Source organism: Euprymna scolopes, chromosome 8 (genome assembly GCF_053919585.1).
Source record: "Euprymna scolopes isolate OS-2025 chromosome 8, ASM5391958v1, whole genome shotgun sequence".
Taxonomy (NCBI): domain Eukaryota; kingdom Metazoa; phylum Mollusca; class Cephalopoda; order Sepiida; family Sepiolidae; genus Euprymna; species Euprymna scolopes.
The window spans coordinates 103,033,853-103,061,352 of NC_136489.1; the positions used below are offsets into that span (position 1 = coordinate 103,033,853).

General features: G+C 33.1%; 1 protein-coding gene and 1 pseudogene across 1 annotated transcript in view; one reads left to right on the plus strand and one right to left on the minus strand.

Moving 5' to 3' along the window:
• Positions 1-27,500, minus strand: part of LOC145283688 (uncharacterized) — a 224,633-nt gene that overhangs the window by 132,841 nt on the left and 64,292 nt on the right. The gene's annotated exons all lie outside the window — the stretch shown is intronic.
• On the plus strand, positions 4,213-4,329 carry LOC145284149 (5S ribosomal RNA; annotated as a pseudogene).

Genomic DNA, 27,500 nt, shown 5'->3' on the forward strand with positions numbered 1-27,500 from the left:
TTCTCAACAAAAAGATAAAACAGATAAAAGAATAGAATGTCATTTAGCAGATCTAATGTATCGTTGAAATTAACAGTAAAAATAAAAGTTACTAAATTAAATAATTAATTAAAATAAATTTTTAAATGGAGAATTAAAGAATACACAAACAGATAATGCATTATATATCAATACGATAGCGTGCGTGTTATTTTCTGTGTCACATTCGGATCGTTTAATTGTTATGTACTTCCATTTCTTGTCATAAATAATTTTACCAAGAATTCTTCATAAGTTTTGGTTTCGACTTCGATTATAGCTGATGGCACTCAATCATTTAAATTTTTTATAAACAATTTTACCAAGAATTCTTCATAATTTTGGTTTCGGTTTCGATTATAGCTGATGGCACTTAAGTCATCTATTTTTTTATAAATAATTTTACCAAGAATTCCTCATAAGCTTTGGTTTCGGTTTCGATTATAGCTGATGAACCCAAGTCATATAGATATATTTTTTTAATTTTGAAGTCGCAACTTTATAATATATAAAATCGATAGAACTTTAAATCTATAATAATATATACAAAATCTGTAAGAATTAAAATATCATATTTAAGCGTACTTTACGACCGGGCTTTGCCGGACGTTCATGCTAGCTTAGATAAATACTTTTGCAGTTTTAACAAAAAAGCTACAATAATATCAGAGCGTCTCCATTTACACTGAACATCTACAGAATGCCAATATCAATATATTACATAGGAATGCGTCCCCTGTGAAATTTCCACAGATTCCGCTAGTCAATACATTTAAAAAAATAAACATGAAGTCCATTGCTATATTTTAACAACGGCCGGCCGAATCTTTGCCGTAAAAACCCAATTGCCAAACTATGATAGTGTATGAAGAAAATGCTAGATAATATTTTGTTGAAGTTAAACTTCACTTGAGCATAAATAAGTTTATTCTGTGTTTCTTCCAGAATGGTTTTATACACAATGGTTAATTACACAAATTGTTTGGTTTTATTTATATAGTAGACTACCAGTGACCCGTTGGGTCAGTATGTATATTAGCTATGGAATTCATGTATGAGCGTGACACTTGTGACGTAAAGAAAATAGTTTTTTTTTGACATAACAGAAACATTTCTATGAAAGTGTATTAAAATGAAAAATCACGGACGGATCACACAAACATGTAAAAAAAAAAAAAAATCCTCCCTATTCGTGTAAAGTTACCTATTTTTCCGAATAATCGCTCAAAAATTAAACATGATTTTCCTACGAATCGAACGCCCACAAAAGTCATTTTGCAGCAAAAACACACATGACCTACCGATGAGAATACAAGAATGAAAAACCCACATTGGAATCCTTCAACCAAGTTATAGAAACTTAAAATCTAAAAAAAAAAATAATAATTAATAAAACCTGCAACAAAAAAACTAAATAAATAAAATAAAATAAAACTAATATTGAAACAGATTAGTAAATGTGTCAACAAATTCACCGCTCTCACACAACTATTTTGTATCTAGAAATGTAAACAATAAATAAAAAAGAAGAAAGGAAGGAAAGAAAGAAAAAGGGACGGCTAGAGAGTAGTAGTAGTAGTAGTAGTAGTAGCAGTCTTGGCTTTACTACAATTGTTCTTATGTTTGTCAACGGGTTAAAGTTGTTTAGTTGTAAGAAAATAGCGACAGTATAGTTGTAATAAAGAATAGTTGCAAAACGCCCCCACTCTTCCCCTGTTAAATAATAATTTCGAAATAATAACGTTAATATTGCAGTGTGCAGGTCAAAATCTGCAAAAGGAGCGATTTGTGTTTATTTGTTTGCGTTGTTATGAGTTAATGTTTATGCGCACATGTGCAACCGGATGTCGTAAACCGGAAAGTGCGTTATATCACTCGTTACAAGGTTATTTGAGTTTTATAATTATATAGATTTATTTAATTTATTATAAGATTAAAAAATATTTTAGATTTACGTGAGATTCATTTTCAATGTTTTGACGCTTTAACATCGTAAAAACTACAGCTTTAGTAATGTGTACTCTGCCTATTCTTTCGTATCAACTAATCACATTGATGTACGAACAGACAACACCCCTCAAACACCATTACTTTTTAATGGTATATAGATTCCTCATTCACTTTTATAACTGGATGCATGTTATTGTTTTGTTTTCCTTTATAAATGTTGAAACACGGCACAGACATATATTTGCATTATTTTGAGTATTCGAACTACTGTTCTCATCTCGGATTTTATTCTCACAACGATGTAACCTCAGACCTTCTTCAGGTGCATCTTATGAACTCGGGAATCTGTATGGAATTTCGAAAGGCGCCTCATATCTAATCCACGAGATTGGACTGTTCTTGTTATGCCAGTAATTCGTAATTTGTATTCGTAGTATCGTTCGCACCGAGAATTGAACCTTCAACCTCCAGAACACTAAATTAGAACGAATTAATACTTAGCACTTATATCCGTTTATGCTTCCGGCCCTTGTGAGAATGTCACCGAAGATGAGAACAGTAGTTCGATTAAACCAAATAATACAAATTAGCAATCCTCATCTAAAAACATGCGAAACACGCATATATTTGGCAGGATGTTATTATATACTTAAATAGAAGATAAATGACAGATGAAAGAACCCTCTCCAAGACATCAGGGATTTGTAGAAACCGTTTGGCCAGCGATTCATCCGTCGTCTGCTTAAAGTCAAACTTATTAAACGAAAAAAAAAATATATATATATATACATATATAAAAGAAAATATAAAAGTAAAACTTTATACGAAGCAGAGAGGATGTGAGTGTCTCTATAATCGCAAGCCGTTTTTGGAGAGGAAATGGAACCTATTAACGCCCACCCCTTCATTCTGTGATAAAATGCAGATAACTGACAAAGATCATCGCTAGAGATTAAGGAGTTTCCTGGGAGATGTGGCTTTTCCATCGGCTTATCTATTGAAAGCAGAGTAACCCTTACCCCTACGTTGGTACTCTTTTTTTTTTAAACCAAATATATTTTCACAAACCTGATATTAAACATCTACGTACCCGTAATTTTATTAAATCAAATTTGTATGCATAATTGAAGAAAAACAATAAAAATATACAACTAGTATTTCTATAGAATTCGATATTTAAGAATCATATGAAGAATAAGTTTAAGGCTCCCAAAATTTCTGCTAGATTTGTCTGCAAGCATCCGGGGTACAACAGATAAAGTATTTGGTAAAATCAGTTGTAAGTGATACTCTTCTGGCGGTTGAAGGTTAAATCCTCAGTGCTAGCAATGAGACGAATACAATTGCGAATTACTTAAGATTCTACTCAGACATGGCTGGTGGAACGAGAACGTGCTACACCCGTTGGCTCCATTCGAACTTCCGAGAATATATATATATATATATATATATATATATATATATATATATATATATATATATATATAAAGCTGAACATCTGGCTGTGTGTGTGTGTGTCTGATCACGAATAGGCTCCTATATGGTTGACTATTTTAAAAAACTGATTACATATAATGATAGAAGATGTATCGAGGATCAGGAATGGGTATGTTTGATCTGGCAGAACGGTGGTTCATAAAAATTGTGGGGTCTGCGTTCGCGTCTGGCTTCCAAAGTATGGAAATAAAAAATTTAAAAATTAAAAAAAAAAAACTTTTACAAGTGTTTTTGATATAGATGTACATAAGAATACTTTGATTAGTATGTTTCAACTTAAATAGGGATGGTATAATAAAATTGTGGGGTCTGCGTTCGCACCTGTACTCCATAGAAATATGGCAAAACTTTAAAAAAGACTTTTCATATCTATTTGCGTAAGTATACTTTGATAATTATGTTTCAGTTTGAAGAAATATGGTATAATAAAATTATTGGGTGTTTTTTTTTTTTTAAATAGTCAACCATATAGGAGCCTATTCGTGACCAGACACACTAGGAGTTCATGATCCAGTTATGAAGGGTGCAGCCCAATATATGTACACTGTGTATATTTCCTCCCAGTGTTGACTGGGGGCGGTAGGAGGAGTGGATATTTAGAGAGATAAATAGACACCTCCTCTAAAGATGGTTGCGATTGTGATGATGTTGCTCCTAGAATGAAATGTGGGATTTTATTATAACGACTAAATGTGTCTAAAATGTCGTTCTAAAGTTCCATAAGATAGTGCTAATAGTCTAGACTAGATGTACGGCACAATCACGTTGACACACCGGTTCTCGTCAGATCACCGAAGTTAAGCAACGTTGAGCCTAGCTAGTACCAGATGAGTGACCATTTGGGAATTCTAGGCGCTGTATGTGCTTTCCGCTCGTTTCGGCATTGTTTCCAGTCGTTCTTAACCTCCATTTGCCACTGGTATTACAACAATGTCGACTCAGAAGAGGTGTATTGGATATTGCGCAACTCTTGCTAGAAAATTTTCACGCGCAGGCACCCTTACGGTGGGTATCCATAGTCTGTCACGAATGAAGGAAGCCTATATAATAGTCTAGACATATTAAATTTCTATGTGGCATTTGTTGTTGCAAACCTACGATACTGTGGTCCAGAAGGAATTTCTGCAGTCAAAATATTTTATATGGAGATGGAGATATTGAACCTAATATATATATTATATATATAATATATATATATAATATATATATATATATATATATATATATATATATATATATATATATATAATTTAAAAGGTAGAAAAAATGACTCGTGCTCCATTACTAAGAATCGAAACCAAAATGTTTAGCTTACAATTTACTTTTTCCTTTGACGTTAATGCCTGAGCAATGAAGACATGTTTGCTGCAAGGCTAAAAATTAAAGCATGAACCAATAGCTATTACGTTATATATACATAATAGTAATGTCGTCGTTCGACCTTCACCTGGCAAATTCCATTTTTTTCTAATTTTCACATTTTGCCCCTATTTTCCCCGGCTAAAACCCAAATATATAGTTTCGTATGAGTCCGAATGCCCTATAAGTTTCATGTCCGTACACCACAGACAATCAGAGGAGTTTGTTAGGCAAACTTTTTAAACAAAAATATATAAGCATACATAAATATTCATATAAAAAGAGGTTTGTGTTTACTATAATCTTTCTTACGCAAGTATAAATCATGTAGAACATCTGCATGAATATAATTACACGTAATAGTTTACTAATGATAGTTATCTCATAAGAAATCTAAAAATAAAGAAAACTAATAGGGAATTAATTAAAATGAAGGTTTAAAAGAATATGCAAATTAACTAGATCTTTTGCAGATGAATGCAAACATATAGCAAAGTTGCATTTTTCCGGGAAACTGGTCTCCATTTCCTCCATCTCTCCACATTAAAAACGGCCTTGTGCCTAATTTACTCAGTGGAGAAGCAAATAAATATCAGATACTGCAATCAAAGAACATCTGTGGGAGTAACCCCACACATCAGACCATTGCTCTTGAGCAATCAGTTTGGGTCAATGTAGGGGAAACCCTTCATACCAATTGTCACTATCTAGCTCCCCTACTCCCCGGAGAGTTGGTCGCCATTCCCCCCTTCACTCCTCACATTAAAACACGGCCTTGTGCCGAATTTGCTCAGTGGGGAAGTAAATAAAAAACAGATAGAAAAAAGGCTTCTTTTTTCTTTTAATCTTGGCCTTCGAACCATGATCAAAGTGTAGTATCTGGTCTGATGCTTCACTTATATTAAGTTAATTGGTCCTTGGTCAATCTAGGGGAAAACTCTTCACACTGAGATAATTACTATTTTTTTTGATACTGCCAGAGTACCCCTCTTTTTGCCATTGTTTTAGGGGAGCTGGTTTTCCTCCACATTAAAAACGACCTCGCGTTATATTTTGCTTTCGTGGGGAAGCAAATGAATACTAAAAAGGGGTTTTAATAAGAATATTAATGCACAAAAACCCAAATTTATAAAAATAAATATGTGTGTGTACCATTAGTTATCATTCAAAAAGCAGAAGATATATTTAATTCACGCAAAGTTTTTATTAATGATTTTTTTTTTTTTTTTATATAAAGTGAGTCTTACGCGTTTTTTTTTAACATTAGAAGATCGTTACCAACACCTCAGAGACAAATGTATGCTCTTAAAAAAATAAAAATGTTGGAATATTTTTATGGAATGAAAAAGGTTTGGGAGAAGAAAAAAACACTTATGAGTGTTCATTAAAATATAGTTTACTTTTTTTTTTTCTTTTGAATGATTAGAATGAAAATGAGCTTAATATTTGCAAATTCAAAACATTATTTGTAGAACATATACATATAAATGGATTTTTAGAGGTAGTGAATTTTAAATTAAAATAAATCACAGAAATATATTTTCATCATACAAATACGTGGTTTATTCCAAAGAATAAGCTCTGGCATTTATAATTTAAATACAATTTCGGACATATACCCCCGCGTATATGGTGAAACTTAATTTACCAGTTGTGTCATTTTGAAAAAAAAGTACCGAATAAAACAAAAAACATTTACCAAAAATTTTGTTACAATCTAGAAAGAAAATTCCTGAAAATGGCACAGTGGGTAAGTCTTCCTATCTGATTTTCTACGATGTTTAACAAACAGCAAAGGAAATTGATTTTAATCAGACTGGCGACAGACTACTTAATGCGGCAAGGAAAAATATATATATACCTCTTTAGAAAAAAGAATACGTTGCGGATTCTGAGAAAAAATGTTCATACGCTTTATGTTTGGCAAAATATGCTTTAGGCAAGTGACAATATGGCGAAGACGTTTAATAGAAGATACTTTAACACGACTTCCTAGTTAAATTAGAAGGACAAGGAAGATTTGACTCTGTGTGTGTGTGTGCCTTCAGGGCCAGATTTATGGAATTTGATTCCTAATAGTAAGAATCCACTGCTCGAATCAGTTCTGTATAATAAATAATGTTCTCAAATTCCATTCTAAAGAATTTTTGAAATTCTAGTTTCTTAAAAGAAAGTTAAACAAAAAATGAAATCCGAATCTTGAGTGTATAGCTGCAAGATAATATGTAGGTCATGGCGCCCGAGGGGTTTACGATTTTTGTGGAGAAAAACTTTCAATAAGGGCCCGTCCCTTCCCCACCAATAGAAGTAACAAATATAAACACAGACGATCGGGTGAAAATTAGGATTTATTCCGCGGATAAATATTTAGAGTTTATGCCGAACTTTCGCAACCGCAAGATGTTGTGTCGGTGGTAAATCAACGGTTTCAGGAAACAAAGCACATGTTCTAAAGATTAGAAAAAAATCCCCTTTTCTTATTGGTCAGTTTTATTTTTTTTTTTTTTTGGGTGGGGGGGGGCGTACTTCTGCCTTTTAACTTTCTTTTTTGTTTCCAGTTTTGGACGAGCCTAATTTGGAACACGGTAAATCCTAAAATTTACAGAACGTTTGCGAAAGTTTCTGGAAACTCGAACAAATACATTAACAAAACAGAAAACATTAATTACCGGAACATTTGCGGTATTAAATGAAGTTTTTTTTAACGATCACTTTTTTTTTGTCTTTTTTTTTAATAAACAAGTTTACGTAATAAATTAAAATTTGAAATACAATAAAACAACGAACGGTTTATTGGTAAATTAAGATTTATGAATAATTTAAAACAGTCAATTAAAATTTCGAAATAGATTAAAACACCAAACACTTTATTTGTTTATTTACAAAGGATTGTGTCCATTTTCAGAGAAAATGTCCGGATTGTCTCCACTTGTCCCAAATCGAATATTTCACAAATGAAAAGCAAAGAAAGCTAAAATGCAGAAGTGCTGTCCTTTTTATACTAATAGGTTACCGCGTATTAATGATACTGATCGATTATAAGTTGAGTGATTAAGAATATTTTAATGGGTTACCGCACAGAAACAACCTAGATTACTCCATTGACTCTTCATCTAAATATGATAAAACAGAAAATTCGGCTGCCATATCACCACGATGGTAACCTGTACAACTGAACGTTACTGACTACTTACGAGCCACGAACAGTGGTCTCTGTCAACGAACAAAATCAGGAGTGATCAAAGTACATCCCCCAATGTTAAATATACTGAAAAAATACAATGGTTGCCAGATTTTTTAATATAGCCATGAATAAATTATTTAGGTATTAAATAATACACAGCATTGCTTGCGGATAAAAGAAACAAGGACGATAGCCATTAGTCGTGTGCTCTCGTGTAATGAATGAATGCGTGAATGTAGGATTGACATGAAATTCTTAAAGATAAACTAAAATGACTTTATTGAACTTAAGGATGAATTGAAAGACCTTAAGAATGACTTGAATGCTTAAAAAATAACTGGAATCCTTCAAAAACAACTGTAATGTTCTGAAGAATGATTTGAATGGCTTTGAGACTGGTTGTAAAGTGGGTAATCATTTTACATTAAATTAATACAGAAAAGTTATCCCCCACTTTATATCACAAAGTTACAAACATAAGTAGAGCATGTAGTAAGAACAGATGGTATTTATTTGCTCCCCCACCGAGCAAATTTGGCACAAGGCCGATTTTTAATGTGAGGAGTGAAGGGAGGGGGAAGGGAGAAAGGGGACCAGCTCCCGAGAGGTGGGAAATGGGAGCTGGTTAAAGGTCAGGCATGTGGGGTTGCCCCCACATCTGGTCTTTGCTAGTCATAGCTTGCAGTATCTGCCGGAACAGATACTACACTTTCATCTTGACCAAAAGGCCAAGAAAAGGGTATTTATTTGCTTCCCACCGAACAAATTAGGCACAAGGCCGATTTTTAATGTGAGTAGTGAAGGGGAAATTGGGACCAACTCCCCGGGGAGTAGGAGAGCTGGATAGTGACAATTGGTATAAAGGGTTGTCCCTACATTGACCCAGGTCTTATATGTGGCGTTGGTATTTATTTGCCCCCCCCCACCGAGCAAATTAGGCGCAAGGCCGATTTTTAATGTGAGGGTTGAAGGGGAAATGGGGACAAACTCCCCGGGGAGTAGGGGAGCTGGATAGTGACAATTGGTATGAAGTGTTGCCCCCACATTGACCAAGGTTTTATATGTGGGGTTGGTATTTATTTGCTCCCCCACCGAGCAAATTAGGCAAAAGGCCGATTTTTAACGTGAGGAGTGAAGGGGAAATGGGGACCAGCTCCCCAGGGAGTAGGGGAGCTGGGTAGTGACAATTTGTATGAAGGGTTGCCCTACATTGAGCAATACATACGTATATATACATGTATATATACATATATATACATACATATATATACACATACATACATACATACACATATATACATACATATATATGTGGGGTTGGTATTTATTTGCTCCCCCACCGAGCAAATTAGGCACAAGGCCAATTTTTAATGTGAGAAGTGAAAGGGAAATGGGGACCAACTCACCGGGGAGTAGGGGATAGTGACAATTGGTATGAAGTGTTGCCCCTACATTAACCAAGGTCTTATATGTGGGGTTGCCCTGACATATGGTCTTTGCTTGCAGTATCCGCAGGAGCAGATACTACACTTTTATCTTGGTCAAAAGGCCTAGCACAAACGTGTTACGGACCGACCGACCGACCGACGGAGTGACTTATATAGAGTCGCTTGCACGCGACTAAAAATGAATTTATTTTTACAAAAGACCGGAAATGAAGTTTATTGTCTGTAATTCCATAATGAAATAATTTTGTGAATAGAAATGCTTAAAAAGTTCGCTTTAGTACTTGACACTAATTGATTAATAGTAAAAATGTGTAATTAAGATGACGGTAACAAATATGCACATAAGGGCTTGAAGTCGAATAATTTCATTAGTATATATATACATATATATATATATATATATACATATTTATACACGTATATATATACACATATATATATACATATATATACACATACATATATATACATATATATACATACATATATATACATATATATACATACATATATATACATATATATACCCACATATATGTACATATATATACACACACATATATGTACATATATATACATACATATATATACATATATATACATGCATATATATACATATATACACATATATATACATACATATACATATATATACATACATATATATACATATATATACACATATATTCATATATACATACATACATATACACATATATATACATATATATACATACATATATATACATATCTATATACACATATATATACATATATATATGTATATATACATATATATACATACATATATATATATACATACATATATATACATATCTATATATACATATATATACATATATATGTATATATACATATATATACATACATATATATACATACATATGTATATACATACATATATATAATACATATATACATATATAATACATATATATACATATATATACATATATATATACATATATACATATATACATATATATAATACATATGCATACATATATATACATACATATATATACATGTGCATACATATATATACATATACATACATATATATATGCACATACATGCATATATATACATACATACATATATATATATACATACATATATATACATGTACATACATATATACATATCCATATATATACTTATATATATGATATATATATACATACATATATATACATATATATATGTATGCATGTATATATATGTATGTATATATGCATGTATATGTATGTATATATATATATGCACGAAAACAAACATGGCGACCCGTCAAAACAATACTAAATACTTTGGATAATAAAGGTCTTAACATCATTGCCCTTAAATTAAGTGAAAAATCCTTTATATATTGGAATAAATTGAAAAAAAAAAACGAAAAAGAAAATATACAAGAGAGAAGTGTGCATTGTACAGGTTCACCCTAGTTTGTGTGTGTGTGTGTATGTGTGTGTGTGCGCGCGCGCGTGTGTATAAACAACCTTAAAAATATCAGGAAATAATAATTAACTAATTAGTAATATTTAACGGTGAGACCTTTTCTAAGAAAGTCTAACAAAAAAAAAAAAAAAAAATGAAAAGTCCCCCTACACACGCTTTGAAGTGGAACTTATGACCCCACCACATTTCCTCTTGCTGTCCCTATCCTCTGCCACTAAACTTGAAAAATACTAACGATTACATGTATTGCTACATCGCCAAAAGTGGGATCTCATTTTACGTTAAATTTATATAGGAAAGTGACCCCCCCACGCTAAGATGTTAAATTATAATTATTAGCCAAATAAAAGTAGATTTTGATTTCTTCTTAGGAGGTAAATTACGCTGGGTTAAGTCGTAAAAAACAAATATTTTTTAAATATGTAAATTGATCAAGTAGTTGTTTTTTTTTTACATTAGAAAAAATATATTTGCTTTGTTTTTTTGTTTGAAAACAATTCCAACTCGCAATGAAAAATACAAATAAAATAATCCAAAATAAATAATTTTGAACACAAAAAACGTAGTTTAAAAAAATCAAATTCTAGTTTTAATCACGCACATCTTAGGTAAAGGAAATATTTTTCAAAAATATGTAGGTGCACCTAAACAATCGGCACCTCTTACATATTTTTTTTATTTTTCGTCTTTTTCAACTATTTCTGCGAATTATTTGACACTAACCTACCAGATTATAGAAAAAAAAATCAATATTTAAAGATTTTGAAGGGGTTCAATTTCACATGCAACGTTCTAGTAAATTGATCCCCCATTTTCAAAACCGATTTACAGTCCCGATTTTACGTTGGTGTTATGGCCCCCTATCCCATTATTATTATTATTATTATTATTATTATTATTATTATTATTATTATTATTATTATTATTATTATTATTGTTGGTGTTGGTGTTGTTGTTGTCTTTTTTTTGTCGATTTTTCACTTTGATAAAAGTTCGTTCTGCCCCCCCTCCCGTCATTATTTTTTATTTATTCATTTACGACTTTTAAAAGGTGTTTTTGCATTTAACGACCCGCGTTATTTTTTTTTAATAGTACTAGTCTACTCGTTGACCCTTAAAAGATAAGATGAAAAATGTTCAAAATAAAAATGATTTTAAGATTATATTGTCTTTTATTGTCTTGAGAAAACATTTTTTTAAGTGATAAGTAAAAAAAATAAAAATCAGGAAGCCTCCAAAGCACTACTTGAAATTAAAATTAAAATTAAGGAGGCCCACTGAAAGCACTACTAAAACCAAGTTTTTACATTCCCCTTCCTTAAATAGAAAATATTTTTTAAGTAAGGCCTGAAAATATAAATCGTCAGAATCCACAGGAGCGCTACTAAAAAGCAATAAATATCGTTATAAATATGAGTATAGTTATATATTGTATATTTATATTTAAATCATTTTTTTTTTACTTAACGCGGTTAAATTACATTTATTTGTAAGGAAAACATGTTAAAATAAGTTAAAATAAAAAAAATGTTGTTAACCTTTTGTATGCTTTGAATAGCAGCAGTGGCTTTTAATATCGGACTTAAGACAGAGAGACCCTCTGAAATAGGTAAGCAGACGAAATTTTTGAAACGAGAAGTCAGAAACCGGATGGACGGTTTAAACGCCCAAGCAAGCAAACTGATATGAGTTTTATAATTATATAGATATATTAATTTATGAAAATACATATGACAATTAAGTTACACAGAATTTTGCGCGTTTCATTTTCGTATAAGACTCGCCAGGATAATGCATAGAATTGATGTTACCGTGTGTTTTTATATAAACACGTGATATTAAGTTTTCGAACTAATCAAGCAGATTCTTTGTTATTCATACCGTTGTTTTTATTATCCAATGTCCAAGCTTTTAATAGCCAAAGATTCGGTCGACTTCTATTTCAGTTCCATTTTTTTTTCATTTTTGGAGGGTGGTGAGTCATCCTTATATGTGTATTAAAAGGTGACCTTGGTTTTATGTATATAATGATTATCAATAAAAAAAATCAATCTAATACTTAAAATATAAACACAATAAAAGAAAATACATCTAACCATAACCTGATTAAAACAAAGCTACCTGTTTATACACCAAGAAGGGAAAACGAGCCAGAGAAATTAAAAGTAAAACGATAAAGTCTTATTTTAGTTTTTTCTTGTCTGATATATTTTCTCTCTCTCTCTTTCGCTCTCTTATATATATATTTCTCTTCAGCTACTAATTTAATAGTAATACTTCTTGTGATGATATTCTCGTTTGTTTATATTGGACTATTCTAATCTTTTTATTCCTTTTTTTTCTATATAAGTTTCAACTGTTTAAAGAGGGAGAGAGATATGGGAGGATAAAAATAAAGAATGATAGACATCGAATAAAATAAGGGTGGAGTGACATTTTTCATTTTATGGACAAAGCTACGGTAGAAATTATAAATTTAGTAGGACTCATAAATCCTTTGTGTGTGTGTGTGTGTGTGTGTGTGTGTGTGTGTGTGTGTGTGTGTCTTGTTCAATGATTGTATAAGGGTCAGAGTAATCTGCCCCTAGTTTTTTTTGTTAATTTTTGTAGGAACTGGACACTCGTTTTATTTACATTGAGAGATTAAGTTAGTCTCCCAATGTGAATAAAACGAGTGTCTAGTGTATGTGTTACTGTGTATCCTTTTGTTAAGTGTATCCTCCAGTCTGGAATGTCAAGTACACATTAAAAAACATGTTTGGGATTTGATTTATAATCATTTGTAATATTAAACAAGTAAAATAAGTAATGTTTATAGGAATATTTAGACGCAAATGTGTTAAAACTATGCTGAAATTGGAAAATTTTCAAGTAAGCATTTGGAAAATTCCATTAAAAGTCAAAATAAAGTTATGACTATGTTTTGTGAGTAATGATGGGACAATTCCAATATTTTTTCCGATTCCGATAAAATTGCGAATTTTGTACTAAATTCCCGATTCCGATACAATTAACGATTCCGATTCTTTTACAACTCCGAATATTTACCTATAGATGTTTTAATGTTTGGATTACCGTAAAATCTATGTAATATGTGCATATATTTTCGCAAACATAAAAAAATACATGTGGGAGTGATCAATAGATATTAGTTTTACTGGTATTTTAAAATCAATAAATATTTTATATTTCATCATTAATGCCAGCAATGGGAAATTAAGTTTTAAACGAAACAAATAAAAATAAATAAATAAAACAATTAAAAGAGTCGTTTTTGAAATCGGAAATTAGGCACAAAATTTCCGATTCTGATACCGAATCTGATAAACCAAAATCTTCCAATTTTTTCATTTTCGATTCCGATAATTATCGATTATTGAATTATAATTCGTCCCTACACTATGACAATGTGATATGACAATGTAGTGTAAAAACCACATTAATTTTTAGCGCTAAAACCATTTCAGCTGCGTTGAAATAATTTAGAATAATAAAAAAACAAATTTTTTTTTTTTCAATTTTCGGTGACCGAGAATTTAATCGTTCTGCTAAAAATATCCCCAAAAAATATTTCATGCTATACATGCGCAGGTATGTTTTTATCTTTTTAATACTTCAATTTGTTTTTGTATCTTAGAATGTTATGTTCTACGCCATTTTACGTCATTACTGTGGAATCACATGAAAACGATTGTAAATTATCTTAGATTGAGTAAATGAATCGAATCCCAAAATGACTCAGTTGTAACCTGGATTTTATTTCTGCTATTTTACATTTGACTATAAGACGTCATCTTCTATAATATAAATATCACCTGTCTGTTTAAATGTATGTATGGGTGTATGTATGTCTGTCTAAAACTTTCGACAGAGACCACGGATTTTAACGAAATCAGTATCGATTTGAAGCACAACCCTTTAGATGAAAAATATCGAAAAATTGACTAAGAATATTTATTCCTTCACCCTCAACTGGGCACTTTTCTACAAGGAAAAGTCGCTTTTTTCGCCGATATTTTCGAAAGTCATCCCCTCTTTTCGGTTGACTAGCCTTACTATAAACCTTCGCCACTTCCGGTTTGACGATGGACACAACAACAAAGACGCCACGTTTTATTTTCACGTTATTTTCCTCTTTTGCAGTACGGGTTCGAGCCTGCCTGCTTACTATCACTTTTTTTTTTGCTCAATATATACCTCCAAACACCCGGGCAATGCCGGGCACACAGGCTAGTAGTTCATAAATCCTAAATTATTTTTAGTTTCAGGTAAATTGTCAGAAAAAAATGTGGATTATTAATTATTATCCTTACTTAATGTCAACGGCAGTTTTATATTTAGAAAGTTTTGAACAGAGCAAAGAATTTGCAGATTTACATAAATTATCTGAGATCAAGAAAAAATAATCTATCGAGCTTTTTACCTTTAGTTCAATACTAGAAAAAAGTTGAATCACCCGTTGAACCCAGATTAGATTGTGTGAATCAGGAAAAATGAATGTGCACAGAGTAAAGCAGTTAAATAAAAATACAAGGTCAAAATCTAAAATTAGTCTTTTGTTCATTATATCACCATTGTTTTCTTTCTCTTTTTTTCTTCTTCATTAACTCTGTTTGCTCTCTAGCTATAAACTAAACTATATCATTAACTGAAAAGATACATTTCTGCATTTTTTCAGGTCAGAATTGAAAGTTTGGATTGTTTGGATTATTCGAACTACTGTTCTCATCTTGGTTGTTTTTCTCACAAGGTTTCGGCCGATGTAACTTCCGACTTTTTTCAGGTGTAGCTTATCGAACTCAGAAATCTTTTTGCCAAATTTAGGAACCCGAACGGAATTTCGAACGGAATCCTTTATGTAATCCACAAGGGTAGCATGCTCTTGTCCTTTCAGCTATTAATATATTCTTAGTATCGCTCCTACTGAGGATTGAACGTTCAATCTTCAGATAAGTGTCATTTAACACTAAATTTTACTTAATACATTATCCGTTACGCTACGATTCGTAGTGCAGGCGATACGAAAGACACAATTGTGAATTACTTAAGGATTCTACCCGGTCACGGCTCATTGAACGAGAGCATGATACCCGCGTGGATTAAATAAAGGATTTTGTTCAAAATTCCGTACAGATTCCCGAGTTCGACAGAAAGATTTCTGAGTTCAACAAGATAACTGGAAGAAGGTCAGAGGTTGCATCGGCCGAGAAGATAGTCTCTATAATTTATAATGGACTCTGACAATATTCCATTTTCTAGGTCGTTTATTACTTTTGACAGAGTGCGCATGAGCTGGAGAAAGAGTCAGGGGAATGAGAGTGATATACACTGTATGAAATAAGTGCAAGATGGAGGTCAAACCACACACAGTATAAGAAAGAGTTATAATAAGATGGAAGCTTAATAAGAGATTGCTAATTTGATGAGTAAATGTCAAATTACGTCTCACTAGAACAAGTAAAATGAATAATAAAAAAACAACTTATTCCCTGATCCATGGATTATTTAAACATGAATTATGAGCGATTGAAATATCTATATATTTCAATCAGAAATAGACTTAGAGATAAAAGTGTTCATCAACTCAACTTTAGTATAAAAAACATTCGAGAAATGAATAAGAAAGTAATGAGTAAAAAAAAAAATGGTTGAAAACGCAGAATACGATAAAATATTAGCTTTACTTTGATGTATGGCAGTTGCCACATTGCGCAACTCATCTTAATTTCGAAATGAGTGTTGATAATTTATATTTCAGAGTGATTACCCCCCAAACCACTCATAGAATCGTTAATAAAATCCACAATCCTTTCTGCAATCCAACCATATTTGGTGCAAATAAACTTCAATCTATGTCTGACCTGTCCACCAAATATCAGTTCTGAATGGCCAATAGTATTTGTTGTATGGCCGTTCAAACACATCTTCAATTTGTTAAGGGATTTTCCTTACGCAAAAAAACATCAAAAATGCTTTCAATTAATCCATGCATCATTCTACAATTGCAAATAAGTTTTTCAAATAATAAAACAAATTAAATTTAGATTTGTTATCTTTAAGTGTTAAAGACAGTTATGTATTTAATTTAATTTAATTCAGCAGAAACCCTTTAAAATTAAAGTTAGTTTTACTTGATTTTATTTACAACATTTGATGTAACTTTGATTGCTCTTTTAGAGAGTAGCAGAGTATTTTTTATCCTTCGTCAATGAAGGAAAAATCCTTCTAACTAGAACCATTTGTTTTTATTTCAATTTTTGCCTTTTTTGGAAGCTGGAGTTCTCCTATAGGAGGGAAATGTTGTGCATTTCTCTCCTGATAATTACTTAAATAAACACAAGGGCAAACGACATTGCTTTTTAACAAAACAATAATAAAAGGTTTATTAAAAAAAGCGAGACTGTATCTCAAACTGGAGAGAAAGAAAGAAAGTGTAAATGTCTGCTTGAAGGTGTCGTGTCTGCCACCATACTGCAGTCGTTAACAAGTAGCAGTGGGAGGGGGTGAATGAGAGAGGTCTGTATAGGTCGCTTGCTGGCGTCTTTCTGGCGATCGCAGCTGAGATCCAAAAGGGCTAAAAATAGTCCTTAAGAGGACAGCTCAAATCAATGCGCCCTGCCAACCGATTGGTCAGTGTAGCCGAATCACTTTGACACCGGGCATTGATCTGCTTATAGTAAATAGTTTGTTAACTGCTACACTCCGTCCCCATAGAGAGGCAAGTAAACGAGGACACACAGTGCATGGATATTTCAACGTCATTCTTATTTGAATAATATGCTTATTTATTCTTATTAATAGCAATATAAGCAGAGTTATAAGGCGTTATCCGGAGGCAATTTAAATAAAGCGCGTACATCATTTTTTCTTTCATTCTCTCTCTTTTCTTTCTTTTTTTTTACACGGTGGTCACTACTTATCAAGGCCCGGAAGCCACTCAGGGATAAGGGTTATTGCAAGTACATTACGTTAGTGTGGAGATTTGAAAGTGTTTACTTAAGGGGGTGGTTCATTAGGAATTTGTTAACGTTGGACTTGAAGACATCCAAGTTGTAGTCAGGTGGGAAGCAGGCAGACGGAACAGCGTTCCACAGGCGTGCAGTTCTAAGAAAGAAGCTTTGTTCATGGAATCCACGTTTTGATTTAGGCACAGATAAAGAGTGGGGGGAATTTTTCACAGTGGATTCAGCTAGACGGGTGTTTTTCGTGAAAGATTGGCGAGGGGGGACCAGAGATTGGAGTTCAGACGAGCACTTGCCATGGAAATAACGATAAAACAAGGATAGGCTCGCAACGTCTCTTCTATGGGAGAGAGGTTGCAGAGTAGAGAAAAGGGCATCTCCCACTAAGCCACGAAGTCGATTTTGTACTCTGTCAAAGCAAGATAGGCTGTTTTTTAGCAGTATTCCATCCTTGGACGTACTTGGCTTTTATATAGATAGAGAATTGCATCAGTAGTGAGATATCTTCTGGATCGGTAGAAGGATCCCACTATATTTCCAGAGACCTTGGCAACAGACTTGATGTACGTGTTCCATTTCAGATCAGGAGTAAAGGTCAAACCCAGAAGCTTGTCAAAACACGGGGCCTCTCCCAGACGAGAGCCATCCATCCCAATTGATGCCAGATGGGGATCAGAGCGTTGATGATGTAAGAATAGGAGTTTGTTTTTAGATGCATTAAAGGTAACATGCCACTGAACCACGCGCTCAAGATCAGAGGAGAGAGAATCAGAGAGAACTTTGTCATTTACAGCCTTTGATGTGTTGCCGTAGATGGTCGTGTCATTAGCATAGATGTCAACGAATGATTTAAGTATGTGTTTAGGGAGGTCGTTGATGTAGATCAGGAAGAGAGCTGGGCCCAGCATTGACCCTTGAGGGACTCCATTATAAATACTGCAGGCCTCTGATTTTTGTCCATCGACCACTACTCTTATGAGCCTATCGGAGAGAAATGATTTAATGATTGAGAAAACATTTCCAGTAATACCGTAGCTGGAAATCTTGAGAAGTAGATCCTTATGCCATACTTTGTCGAAGGCCTTTGATATGTCAAGAGCAATTGCCCTAGAAAGGAAGCCTTTGTCAAGAGATTCACTAATCCTGTGGGATATAACCGTTAGCACATCTGCGGTAGATCTTGCAGAACGGAAACCATATTGTGTGTCACTAAGATGGTTGTTTCTGTTGAGGTGGTTTATTATTTCTCTATTCAATATGGATTCCAGCAACTTACTCATAACACACAGGAGACTTATTGGTCTGTACTTAGAGGGAGATGACTTATCACCTGAATTCTTAAATACATGGCAAACTGGTGAGGTTTCCCAGGGTGTTGGAAAGCACTTCTCCTTAAGGCAGCGCTTAAACAGTTTCGTAAGTATGGGAGCAAGTTCTGGTTGAAGGTTTTTTAACACTATAATTGGGATGCCGTCAAGGCCAGTTGCTTTACTGGAATTAAGGTTCTTGATTAGCTTGGCGACCTCATGCACGGATATTTGTATGTTACCTAGCGTGTTTTGTGTTATAGGAGAAAATATGGGGAGTTGATGGCCTTCGTCGCATAGGGTAGAATTAGCTGCAAAGTTCTTTGCAAATAGTTTGGCCTTGTCTGATGCTGACGAGATGACCTCAGGTCCATTGATGATAGTTGGGATAGAACGCACACTTCTGTTCAGGATCCTATTTGTTATTTGCCAAAACTGGTGGGAACCAAGCTGCTGATCAGCTACCTTGGATTTAACAGACTGGGCATATAGCTCTCTTGCATTTTTATTACTCTTTTACAGTGGTTGCTGGCAGTCCTGAAAGCAGCTTTAGTCTCAGTGCATCTGTTACGTTGGTAGTTATGGAAAAAGTGATTTCTGTGCGCGATAGCAGCAGCACATTCTGGGGAGAACCATGGCTGGCTGGTAGGTTTTTGTTGGAATTTTCTCGATGGTATGAATTGGTCTATGCCTACAAGTAACCATTCGGTCACATCTAATACTATAGAGGACACTTCCTTTTTAAACATGGAGCGCAGAGGTAAATCAGATATGAATGTACGGAAGCTATCCCAGTCAGCCATAGAGTATCAGTATACAGTACGGTGGAGGGGTACGTCTGGGGACTTATTACATTTCGTTTTTATCTTAACTGATACGACGGAGTGGTCGGAGGATCCTAGAGGAGAATGAACGGAACATGAACATAGCTTGTTCTCTCTCCCCCTCTCTTTCCCTTTCTGGTTTAATATATTAGACAGAAAAGAAAACAAAACACACACACACAAAAAAAAAAGAAAAGAAAAGAGAGATGACCGATTTACATAGTTATAAGTTTTTTGGAAACACCTACCAGTTAAATTAAAACAAAATGTTTAACCTCTGTCCATATCAATCTGATCTCTGGTGACCCAAAGAATATGAATATTACAGGTCAATGTAAGGGTCACATTGAATTCGATAATATTACGTTTTTAAATGCATCTCGTGTATTTTCTGCCCTTTAGCCGTACACATATAAAATGTAATTACGATTCCTTTATATCTCTATTTATATAACGCTCAATGTCTTTGTGTATATGTTTGTGTGTTATATAGAAAGAGTGTCAGATAATAATCTATATAAAATATAAAAGCGTATTCTTATGTAAAAGAATTAACAGAGAAAACAATGGGAGTGTACATCTAAGGAGGCTATAAAGGCATGGAAGACTTTACATATATCCTATTTTTATGAAATTTAAATCATATGCATTAACTTTTCTGGAGAAGACAAGGGATGTAATCCCAAATCTTTAAATGCCCTGCTACTCTAAAAATGGCTATGGGAACTGAACCTCTTTTAAAAGGTTCACATATATTCTAGTTCGATTAAATTGATGTCATATGGATAAAATTCTCCGTAAAAGTCAAAGGAAGTAGCTCCGAATCTCCACCTTACTACGCATGCGTCGAAAATCTACGCGACTTCGTCATCCATGGGGATAGAACTCTCATAAAACTATAAAATATGTCCGATTTTAATTAAAGTTAAAACATATATGTATGGGACACTATTTCAGACAGTTTTCCAACATTTCAGCTTCTTCCAAGTATATCAGGGGTGAAACAGGGAAGGAAAGGCAGTAAAAAACAAAGAAAGTAATATGGTTTTATTAGAATACTAAAAAAATACATAGTAATGATCCTCATTCAATCGGGAACTTGGCCTTCTGGCCAAGATCAAAGTGTTGTATCTGTTTTTTGTTCCTTTTCTCCACTTTTAAAAACGACCCTGGTGTCTAACTCTGCCCGTGGGGAGGCATTGTAAATAGGAACAACACACGGTCTTCACGCTAGTATTGATATTTTTATTTCTAAATTTTATTTCGATGAAATATGTCTCATTGGCTCACAGCAAACAGCAATAGCAACCAAGATGATGTTTTAATTTTGCTAAATTTAGGCGATTAATGTGATTTTACATCGTTTTTAGAGACTTGCCACTGGGACTTAGATTTAATAGAAGCGTAATAAGTTTTTTGTAAAAATTATTTTTTTTATTACTCTTTTCAGCATAACCTCGCCAGTTAAACGATATCTATGCTGCCATTTTGGTTTTCCTTCGTTGAAATTAAATGTCGAAATAAAAAAAATTTACAAAATGTTTCTATACGTCAAAAGTATACGAATCGGTAGAGATTTTGATTATGCTGCGTTTGCTATAAATTACTTATTGATTGCTTTATTCATTTATTTATTTTGTTTATGAATTTATCTATTCTGGACATTTTTACTAAATCTTATAATTTCTAGATTGTTGGGGGGAAGTGTCGGTATTTAAAAACTAGAAGTGGTGTTTTGCGTTAGTTGTCAAAAAATTGATTTTAGCAGTACCTATCTCTAACAACATCCACAAATGTGTATAGGTGAAATAAACCAAATAATTGGCTTCTTGTGTTTACTACTCTCAAATGGTTTTCCTCTTCTTCCTCATTAATATTGGATTTCCTTTAAAAGAACTGCCTCAACTGGGCGCCTTTTACGTTCTTGTCGATTGCTGATGCCAACAGCAATTTTTTCACGCAGGCAGGCAATCAAGTGTTAGCGGCAAAATGCGCTAATTTTTCTTCTTGCTTCCTTTCCCAATCTCCTCCTCCTCCTCCTCCTCCTCCTCCTTCTCCTTCTTCTTCTTCTTCTTCTTCTTCTTCTTCTTCTTCTTCTTCTTCTTCTTCTTCTTCTTCTTTCGGCGTTCTTAATTACCGGATGTGAGGCTTATTTCGTCATTATGGCCAGCGAGTCATTAAGTCCACCCGTGACACGCAGGTCGTCGGGCGTTTACGATTTGGCCGGTGGTGAAGCGGGTGGCGAATACCCGTCGTTCGACAGATGTGAAAATCGACTTCGCATTTATCACCTGGTCTTTACTTTTTTCTAACTCAAGAGGCATCGAGTGAGCTAATCAAGTGGAAAACACGCCGAAAAAGCATATTTTGAACAGAGAGAGAGAGAGAGAGAGAGAGAGAGAGAGAGAGAGAGAGAGAGAGAGAGAGAGAGAGAGTGGGGGTGGATACAGGTAGATACAGAAAAGACAGCGATAGGAGTTAGAGGGGAAAGATAAAAGAGAGAGCGAAGGAAGAGAGAGCGAATAAAAAGAGAGAATGCGAGAAATAGGGAAGAGAAAGAGAGAAAGAGAATGAGAGAGAGAACCAAGGAGAGAAAGGGGAGTGAGAGTAACTAAAGGGGAGAGAGAGACTAAAAGAGTTGGAAGAGAGATTAAAGATAGAGAGAGGAGCAAGAGAGGTGGATGGGGTGCGAGAGTAAAGAGAGAGTAAAGAAAGAGAGAGAAGAAATATATATATATATATATATATATATATACATATATACAAGTTATAAAATATATATGGCGATTAAGCTATAGACATATATATATATATATAACTTACTAACTAGCTCTACCTACGTATTGAGCACTTTTGAAGTAAATACTTAAAGTTTACGCATAAATTTATACTTTCGTATATTAATTTTATGTGAGTAAATGAAGTAGTTATATATATATATATATATATATATATATATATATATATATATATATATATATATATATATATGGAGAGAGAGAGAGACAAAGAGTAAAGAAAGAGAGAGAGAGAGGAGGAGGGGAAGAAGAAGAACAAGAAGAACAAGAAGAAGAAGAAGGGAGTAAGTATCGAATTAAACTTTCAAATGATGATTTATTTTTTTGACTCTAACAATCTTGTATTATAGCGATATTTATACCAGACCAAGCAAACCAGTAATTGGGGTTTACGACTGCAGACAAAAATTATTACTAATAAATAAATACTAAGAACAATCTAACTTGCAACTGAATTTACTAAGTAATTTATCCGTTACGCCACATGCCCTTGGAGATTGAAGGTTCAATCTTCAGTCCGAGCGATACTTAAAATACAATTGCGAATTACTTAAGACTTCTACCCGGTCATGGATGACAGAAATAGAGTATGTTACCCCGTGGATTACATAAAGGGTTCCGTTCAAAATTCGGTGTAGATCCTCGAATTCGACAGAAAAATTCCTGAGTTGGACAGAAAAATTCTCATGTTCAACAATATACACTTGGAGAAGTTCGAAGGTTCCATCAACTGAAACGTTGAAAACACTAGTCTGAATAATAAAAAAAATGCGAATTTTAGTTTTCGTTTTATTGAATAACTTTAGACCATTACCTGAAAACAATATATTTATGTTATTTAAATTTATTTTAAATATAAATTTTTAGAAACTTCTCCATAAACCCAAAGAAAGAATGCAGTTCTTTATATATATATATATATATATATATATATATATATATATATATATATATATATATATATATATATAGTAGTAAGTTATAAAATGTATATGGCGATTAAGCTACACTGAATATTCTGCGTTTCATCCACTCTAGGACTCTTCAGCCTGCAGAGTCATAGAGTTGATGAAACGCGGAATATTCAGTGTAGCTTAATCGCCATATACATTTTATAACTTACTAACTAGCTCTACCTACGTATTGAACACTTTTTAAGTAAATACTTAAAGTTTATGCATAAATCTATATTTTCGTATATTAATTTTATGTGAGTAAATTAAGTAGTTATATATATATACATATATATATATATATATATATATATATATATATATATATATATAGTGTTTCGCAGAGATATGTAAATAAATAGGTACCACGTTTAATCTGCTTTTGAGGCAAAACAATTGCTCCCTTGTGTAGCGTTATAGTAAGCTTATGAAATTAAACAGCAACTCTGTTCGCGGCTCACTTTGTGAAAAGCAAGTATGATCATGTTTAGATAATTGAAGCTGGTAGGGTGAACGTGCTACTTTGCAACCTGTACGTTACACGACATGACGTCGTCAGGTTTTTACATGCACGAATGAACAAGCCAGTCATTTGAACGATATTATAATATTAAATATCATTTAACATATCAAGGGTTTTCGCTCAGGTTTGAAGAGAAAATGGATACTCCTCTCTCTTAAAGCAAGGATTACACAATTCTGAACCGCATCTCTTCTGATTTTGCAACGACGATTTAACGATGATTAGAAAAGAAAAGCTTGGATAAGCAGAGTAAAACTGAAGTTATTTAGGATTTTTTCTTCTCCTAAACTAGTTGTTTGACCAAGGCTTGAAGTTTAGTGTACCTTATTATTTAATATCTAACTTTCATGTTATAGTGTAGAGAGAAGCTGGATTAAAGAGCCACCTACGTTCACATAGCTGCACAGCAATTAAATAGAGAGATGGTAAACTTTTGTCAAGTGTGTATATATATATATATATATATATATATATATATATATATATATATATATATGGTAAGTTATAAAATATATATGGCGATTAAGCTACACAGAACATTCCGCGTTTCATCCACGCTAGGATTCATCAGGCTTACCTAGCGTGGATGAAACGCAGAATATTCTGTGTAGCTTAATCGCCATATATATTTTATAACTTACTACCTAGCTTTACCTACGTATTGAACACTGTTGAAGTAAATACTTAAAGTATACGCATAAATTTATACTTTCGTATATTAATTTATGTGATTAAATGAAGTAGTTATATATATATATATATATATATATATATATATATATATATATGTATATACAATACAATACATATATGATGATTGCTTTTTCTTGATAGAAGTTTACCATCTTTCATTTGATTGCTGTGTCGTTATGTGAATCTGGGTGGCTCTTTAATTCAGCTTCACTATTTCATGAACTTTCAAGTATGTGACGCAAAAACTTTTTGGTAACGGTGCTCGAGGTTAACACTATGAATCCCCAAATGTATTGTCAAGACACTTTTAGATTTGCTGATTAGAAGACAAATGTGAAAATTTAGCATTGATGATCGTGCTGTTGTAGTCTCTTCAAGAAATTGTTTCTTTTTTTTTTCTTTTTAATTTTCTCATAAGTTTGTTCAAGCTGAGGATGGAGCCTACCGTATACATTCACCCGCTAACTCAGATATTCCAACCGAGAGATCCTTTAAAGATTCTGGCCGTCCCTTTAAGTTAAGTCCGTCTTTGGGCGTGTGATTTGAGATGATTTAAAAATCCAACTTTTCACATAAGAAACTTATCACATATAGTGCACTTCAGTTCCTGTAGCATATTCTCTGACAATATACTTTTATACTGTTTTCTTAAAAAAAAAACGCTTTAAGACATCGTGATCTACATGGCGCTCTTAAAAATACTTACATCTTTCCCTGATGTTTTCCCTCCATATTGATCGATCTTCTGATTGTGCTTCCTTGTTATACACATTCATCACAAGTAGTTTTAAGTTGTTTTTCAGAGCATCCTTAACGCTTTTTCTTAGTTTATGTTATATACAATGTAATTGCACATATAATACACTTGTTACATAGTATACATAAAGTGCGATTCATTCGTCGGAATGATGAAGACTATCTGATAATCCGAGGGATGATGGATAACTTGCGCCGGGATCTTGTTTAAAGAGTAGCTAGTTTGCGCAGAACTACCCCCCCTCTCTCTCTCTCTCTCTCTCTCGTCCCAATCTGCTTTATAAAGAGACATGACAGCGTCGATACAATTTGAGGCCAGTTGGTATATAGGAGTTCCCGGAAGTGTCAACGTCCTCCTACATACAGGGCCTAGTATTCCTAAATAGCCACCCATCTGATACCGGCCAGGTTTAACTTTGCTTAATTTCGTTGATCTAATGAAAAGTAGTGCGTCAACGTAATTGTGCCGTATATATATATATATATATATATATATATATATATATATATATATATATATACATATATATATATATATATATATAAAACTAATTAATTTACTCACATAAATTTATATACGGAGTATAGATTTATGCGTAAATTAAAGTATTTACTTCAAAAGTGCTCAATACGTAGGTAGAGCTAGTTAGTAAGTTATAAAATGTATATGGCGATTAAGCTACACTGAATATCCCGCGTTTCATCCACTCTAGGACTCTTCAGGCTTAAGAGTCCTACAGTGGATGAAACGTGGAATATTCAGTGTAGCTTAATCGCCATATACATTTTATAACTTACTATATATATATATATATATATATATATATATATATATATATATATATATACACTATATATGTATGCATATATACAAATATATGTGTATTTACAGACGCATATATGCGCGCATATACATACATACATACATACATACATACATACATACATACATACATACATACATATATAAATGTTTTCGAGAGGTAATGTCATCTTTATTAAAAAAAATGTTTCCAAAAGACATTATATGAATATAAAACCTTTATGAAAAAGTGGACATTTTTAACTTTCTGAGATGTTTATTTTTCGTCTCAGCGTGCACGAGCGTCCGCATCATTTTAATTATCGTTAGCAAATAATTCCTTCAGCTAAGATAGTTTAATTTTAAAGCAGAATCCTTTTCAGTCTGCATATGAAAACAGAAGTGATGCATATTACACATACCGACATTACTGTTCACACCTGATATATTAAAAAAACAAAAAAGAAAATACATGTAAAAACTAAACACACGCGCAAATAGAACCTCAATTCTAATGCGTGAGGTTTTATATGTATACTACTTAATAAAGACCAAGAATAATTTCGTTTTAGAATGAAACTTTTTTGTTGCAGAAATTTGTATTTAACTCTAATTTTCACGACCGAATGGACGGGCACATGTGGTACTTATCCAGAACCTGACCCAACTTCACGTCAGATTTTTCGATATTAATACGCGAACCTTATTTAGTACAAAATGCATATAATCTATAAAAATATGTACATAATATGTAAATATATATGACAACTTTACTATGGGATAAAAAAAATCGAGGATGAAAAATCAGTTATTTGAAGAGAAATGTTAAAAAAAAATTGTCATCATATAAATACTATGACATATAAAAACCCGAAACAGACGACAGAGACGTGTCATAAAACGAAAGCAACAAAATCGTTTAATCCAGCTGTTTAGAGAGGGCGGTTATC